Source organism: Leptonychotes weddellii, chromosome 8 (assembly GCF_054177405.1).
Source record: "Leptonychotes weddellii isolate Sample4059 chromosome 8, ASM5417740v2, whole genome shotgun sequence".
NCBI lineage: Eukaryota > Metazoa > Chordata > Mammalia > Carnivora > Phocidae > Leptonychotes > Leptonychotes weddellii.
Window position 1 is genome coordinate 118,534,504 of NC_138376.1, and position 6,004 is coordinate 118,540,507.

Genomic DNA, 6,004 nt, shown 5'->3' on the forward strand with positions numbered 1-6,004 from the left:
TGGTCCCTTACAATTCACTTAATCTTTATTCTTCATTGAATATCACTGAGGAGGCCATTCATGTAATGAGATGATTAAGGGATCAGTCTTTGTAGCACCTTGGCATGTATTTGAATCCCACCTGTGTTTTTTGTTTGCTTGTTTTAGGCAGATCACTTAACTTCTCAGAACCTCAGCTTCTTTGCCTTGGAAAGGGGGATAGCAGTAATACCTGCTTTCTGGGGTAGCTGTTTGGATTAAATTTGTGAGAACAATGCCTGGAACACAATAACACTCTGTGAGGGTAAGACATTGTTATTATTTTTAAGATTGCTACTAGGTAAATATACTAATGTTCAGATACCAGTTTTTAAAGCCATTTAGAATGTTTAATTTTGGTGTAAATTAAAGGGGGCATTAAAATTAATAACTTAAGTTTCATAGAAATCTTGTTTGGTTTTATTTATTCTGTGGCTTACACGAATTAATAGAAGTCTAACACACCTGCTGAAAATTAGCTTTAAATCTTTATACTTGTAAACTGCATCATCCCAATTATTTTAGATAGATAAGCACAATTAAGTAATATGTTTTCTAATAAGATTTGCTCATGTAGACGTTATATTAAACTGGTGAAGGGATTAATCGTCTAGAGTTTACTATAGAATAGCACAACAGAGACTACTGTGGTCTATGTTTAATAATTCTTTATTTAAGCAAGTTCTAAATATGACTCAAAGCTTCTGTTAGGTTAGATTTAAAACCAGGTCTAGAATTCAAGGCCTATTTTTAAAGATGCTATTTTACCTAGTGAATTTTATTTGTCCAAATTGTTTATTTTACTTGTTAGAATTGTTGAAAGTGCTACTTTGAATAGGCTATATGTTATATACTATATATTTATTGTTGTATTTGGTTTGTAAATCTCCTATGGTGTCATATATAAAATAATGTAGTTGAAACAAATGATTTTTCTTTTAATTTCATATGGAAATATCTATTTTTGGGGACAGGTCTTTGATTTGGGGTTGACATCCTTTTTGCAGCATGTAATGTCAATTGAAGCTCTGATTTCCTTTTGTTTGCGGTTTGTAGGAAATTTTTGCTTAGGGTTTCTGGTCTTCTTATACAGTGTTGGTTTCTTTGTTGCTTTTCAGCTTCCTAAAATACGGTTTCTGTTTTTTTATTTCACTTTATTTTCTTTAGTAACTCATATAATTTCAACACACTATAAAATGACTATTTGGGACATCCATCTCCACACCCTTTTTATGAGGTTTAGTTGAAGCAAAATTCAGGGGTGGTAAACCAACTGTTCCAGACAGCTGCATTTGCAAAAAGATTGAAAATAATTAGAGGAAAAGAAAAAAACAGCCTTTGGAATAAATCTGCCCTTATTCTTCTCTTGTTTCTATCTTCTCTCTACTCTTCAAGAAGTCCTTCCCATCTGGAATTACCCTTGGAAACAAAACTTCCTGAACTTTTACTCATTGAGTTATTTCCCATGTACCCCTTGGCCACACTTTCTTTCCACACTCATTATTCTCTCTTGAATCTTAGATCCAACTCATCATTAGCTGGTTATTAAAGGAGAGAAAATATGTTTGTTGACCTTCAGTGGAAGGAAGAGACAAAGGATGAAAGAAATCTCTGAACACAAGCCATGAACTTCTTGGTTATAGGTATTTACAGTGGGGAGAAAGTTTTGAGAAAAAAGGTGATATTATTAATACAGGCTTAATTACATTGATAAAGCCCTGGATAACAGTGTAAACTGAGGAATCTTTGCTCTGACAACAGATTGAGCCTAAGGGCTAATAGAATGCAAGAAGTGTTGCAAAAGAGGACAAACTGTTTTTCTGGACAATTTTATATTATGCAGTTTTTCTATGAGGGTATAGTGCCTCTATTTGCCATTAGTTCCACCTACTTCATCATTTTTCCTCCTGTCCTCTCATTCACAAGAAATTCTAGTCTTTGACACAGAATGTCACAAAATTGCCCACGTGACATATTCTAGTGTTTAGTGTGTTGAGAGGTCAATGCAAAAGGATCAGTATAGTTCTTCATTTATCATATCTAGTTAGCATGTCAGCTAAGGTGGCCTGGCTTTTTGGTAGATTGGCCAATGAATCCTTTCTCTTCCTCTTCCTGTGACTTTTTTTATTATGTGTGGCCAACCAGAGGCTGCTAATAATGTTCCAAGAATTATATGTGGGTTTTAGAGAGAAGCAAAAACCGCACATAAGCCGCTGGTTCAAAGTGCACACCAAAACTGTAATTTCAGACATTATCGAGCTAATTACATACTTGTGATTTCTATTTAAGTTACTTGAATATAAATCTCTCAGGAAACCTATTAGGATGATTGTTAATAAGCAAGCCCAAAATTGGAAGTTTCTATGTTTATGGCTTTCTTAAGTAATACTAAAAAAAAAAAAATCAATTTTTTATTTCTAAGACTTTATGCAAGTTGTTAAATATGAAAGCATTCCTTTTAATTGTGTAAAAAGCTTTGGTTTGTATAAGCCAAATATTGTTGTTTTTTCTTTTAAGCTTCCATAATGTTTAAATATATTCTTGGTTGGAGATTGTGTTATTCTTTGAGTCCAGAAATGTTCATTAGCATTTTTGCAGGGAATAAAAGTAACTCTGCCATATGCATGTATTTAGTTTCAAGTGGAAAGGGAAAGAACATTTTCAGTAGATTAAAATTATTCTCTATGTCTCAGAAAATCTATGGGAGTAATTATGAGAAGATAGCATAATTATGCAAACCACTAAATGGATTTTCAAAATAGCAGGACACTTATCATTTATTTATTTTAAATATTATGACGCATTAATAAAATGAAAATACACAAAGGGAATGTTTATTAACAATAGCAAGGCAGTTGGGTACAGAGGCAAAAAGTAGTGGTCAAAAATGCAAGTGATGTTTTGGTTCTCAGTCTGCTCAGTCTTATTTTAATTTTTTCTGGACTCTAGGATGTAAAGTATGACATTTATTGGTCCTTCCTAACATTGTTCCAGAATGGTTCTTTCAAGAACTTTCACTGTGAAAGGAAGAAAAGGGGAAAATAGAGTGATAGTGACCTAGTAAAGGATGTGTTGATTGTTGGCTTAAGGTTAAGTATCTAAAATTAGCCCATTAGAGATTCAGAAAGAGAGTTGTCTAGGGATAGGAAAAAGGTTAATTGGGTTATATTAAGGCCCAAATGAGATTGGGCACTATGTATATTTTCTAAAAGATTATAAAATACTCTACCTTCCTTTTGTTGGGGAAAAACATTTTTCTTTACCCTTCAAGATTCTTTTGGCTGGTCTAATAATTAAATTGACATGAAAGAGATTAACAAGAGAAAATCAAATTTAATTATGTACAAATGGAGGTTCCATAAGATTCTGAGGCCTCCAGGCCGTCAGACAGTTGAGGTTACTATGCCATCCAGAGCTAAAGAGAAAGGGTCAAGGGTTTGGGACTTCAAAGGGGAGGAAGACAATTCACAGGAAGGCGAAAAAGAGTAAATGTGTGGTAAACAATGTTTGCAGAGCCACTCAGAAACAATGCGACATAGAAATTTTAACAAACAGACTTTGCTAGGTTCCTCCCTGTTTACCACACCTAATTCATATTATAATAGTAGTTATCTATATGATAGTTCTCTTCCTGGAGCAGGTTCTCTATCTAAGTTCTTTCAGGTAGCTTGGGGCAAGGTCAAGGGTTCTTCCTGAGCCTTCTGTTTTTTAAAAATAATTGGCCTCAAATACTCCAATGCCAAAGAGACATTTTGGATTGGCAAATTTTGCTCCCCTATACCTTCATTTTATACACTGGAATAATTGAGATAATCCGGGCCATTAAAGAATAATAATATCATCTCATCATCATTATTTAATCATCATGGTTTACTTTATTGTTGACTATATACCATTCATAGCTCTTTGCACTTTGCAAGTATTAAAAATTTAATCCTTACAAATAAGCCTATGAGATAGTTGTGACACAGCTCAATATTATTATTAATTTATTTTTTGTATAATTTATTTTTAATTTTTATATAAGTCCTCCACAATGTATATTAATATATGAATTGAGCTTTATAATTTTTTAAAAATATACTTAGTAGACTTTAGATCACTTTTACTGATTTCAGTTTTTAAGAATTTCACATTTTCATTACTTTTTTTATTATTTTTTAAGATTTGTATTTATTTATTTGGCAGAGAGAGAGAAAGCACAAGCAGGGGGAGCAGTAGGCAGAGAGAGAGGGAGAAGCAGACTTCCCGCTGAGCAAGGAGCCCAATGTGGGGCTCAATCCCAGGACCCTGGGATCATGACCTGAGCTGAAGGCAAACGCTTAACCAACTGAGCCACCCAGATGCTCACATTTTCATTGTTTAGATCATGATTTTTATTAATTTCTGTTTTCTGTGAGGTATTTAACTGACAGGTTTTTATTTATGAGAAAATATGGGAAATTTCTGCATTATTGGTTATGTCTAAGAATGTCCTTGCACATGAATAGTAGCTCAATTTAAAATTTAATTTTTATAATAAATATTGCCCACTTGAAATGTGTTCTAGCATTTGTTACAGTGGATGAGTCATCAGATAACCAATCCAGTTTTTAATTTTTCTTTGTCTATGAATTATTTGTTACTACCTGCATGATTGTAAACATTTTTCTTAATTCCATAAATTTAGAAACAAAATAAACAGATGTTGACATGGATATCTTGTCATTAGTGTTGATTAGGGCTCAGTGAGTTCTTCTATGTTGAAGTTGCAAGCATTTTTTCAGGCTTTAATGTTGATATATTCCTCTACATTATGAAGCCCTGCACAAAAATTAATGTTTTATGCTTTTATTGTTCTTCTATTTTTAGTTCCTAGCAGGATACCTGACATATTTGTTAAAATCATTGAATTCTTGAATGAATTGTTCTAGCAGCCTGAGAGAACAATATTTAGAGCTTTCAAATGGTAATGTAGGTTCTAAAGAACCATCAAGAGACTGAAATAAAAAATATATTTTAGAAGTTTATCTCTCCTGTGAAAGGTTAGAGTTATTTTTGTCAGAAATTGTTGTCGATACATTGTAATATTATCAATAGTCAAAACTTCAACAATCATCAATCAATAGATTTTAACATCATCAGGAAGCCCTTGCAGCATTCATTTAGATGCTGCCAGGATTCTGAAAATCATCTTTCTATTTCAAGTATTCTGGACTTCTTGGTTAGAACATTTTGACAAATGGTGTTAGGTCTGCAAAAGTCTAAGCTAGTTTCTTTACCCACACCCATAAGTTTTCATAAATGATAGAGAGATGCTGGAAAGAGATTATTATTTTGCTGGACTCTGACCTAGGGCAAGAGGTTAGTAGTTTCATAAAGGGAATTTGTAATGCTGTCAGATGATAAAATTGACAACTGGGTGCTTTGGTAGGACCTTTGAGTTGCTGTGGCTCATCTGTCTATTTGAGAGTGATGCTCTATCTAGTTATCTTCTGCTGTTGCTGTTGTTATAATTTACCAACATTAAGTAAATATATATCTTTTGCTTATGACTGTTGACATTTTCTATTTTGTTAAACAATCATCTTTGCTCTTGTGCCATCTGCCCAGATTGGAGGAGGAAAGTGAACGGTGGACATAAGTGGGAAAGACAGGGAGAGAGAAAAATAATGTAAAATGAAAACCATTGGTGGGGTTTTGAGGGGTGGCGGCACAAAAAGTTGAGAACATAAATGAATGAATAAATAGCCAAAGAGAAGATAAAGGTGTTTGTTTTGTGTGGTAGACACCTAAGAGCAGATACACTTTGAAGAAAGAAAAATCTTCAGCAATTACTAAATAAAATTGGTTCAATAAGACACTGCTCTTATTGTCAAAGTAAAAACCATTCCTGCTGACCCACGTACAACATTTTGGGTCTAAGGAATATATCCTCAGATGAAAGAACTATTAATTTATCTTACTTTCCCCATGACACTCATCATATGGGGGAAGGAATCACACA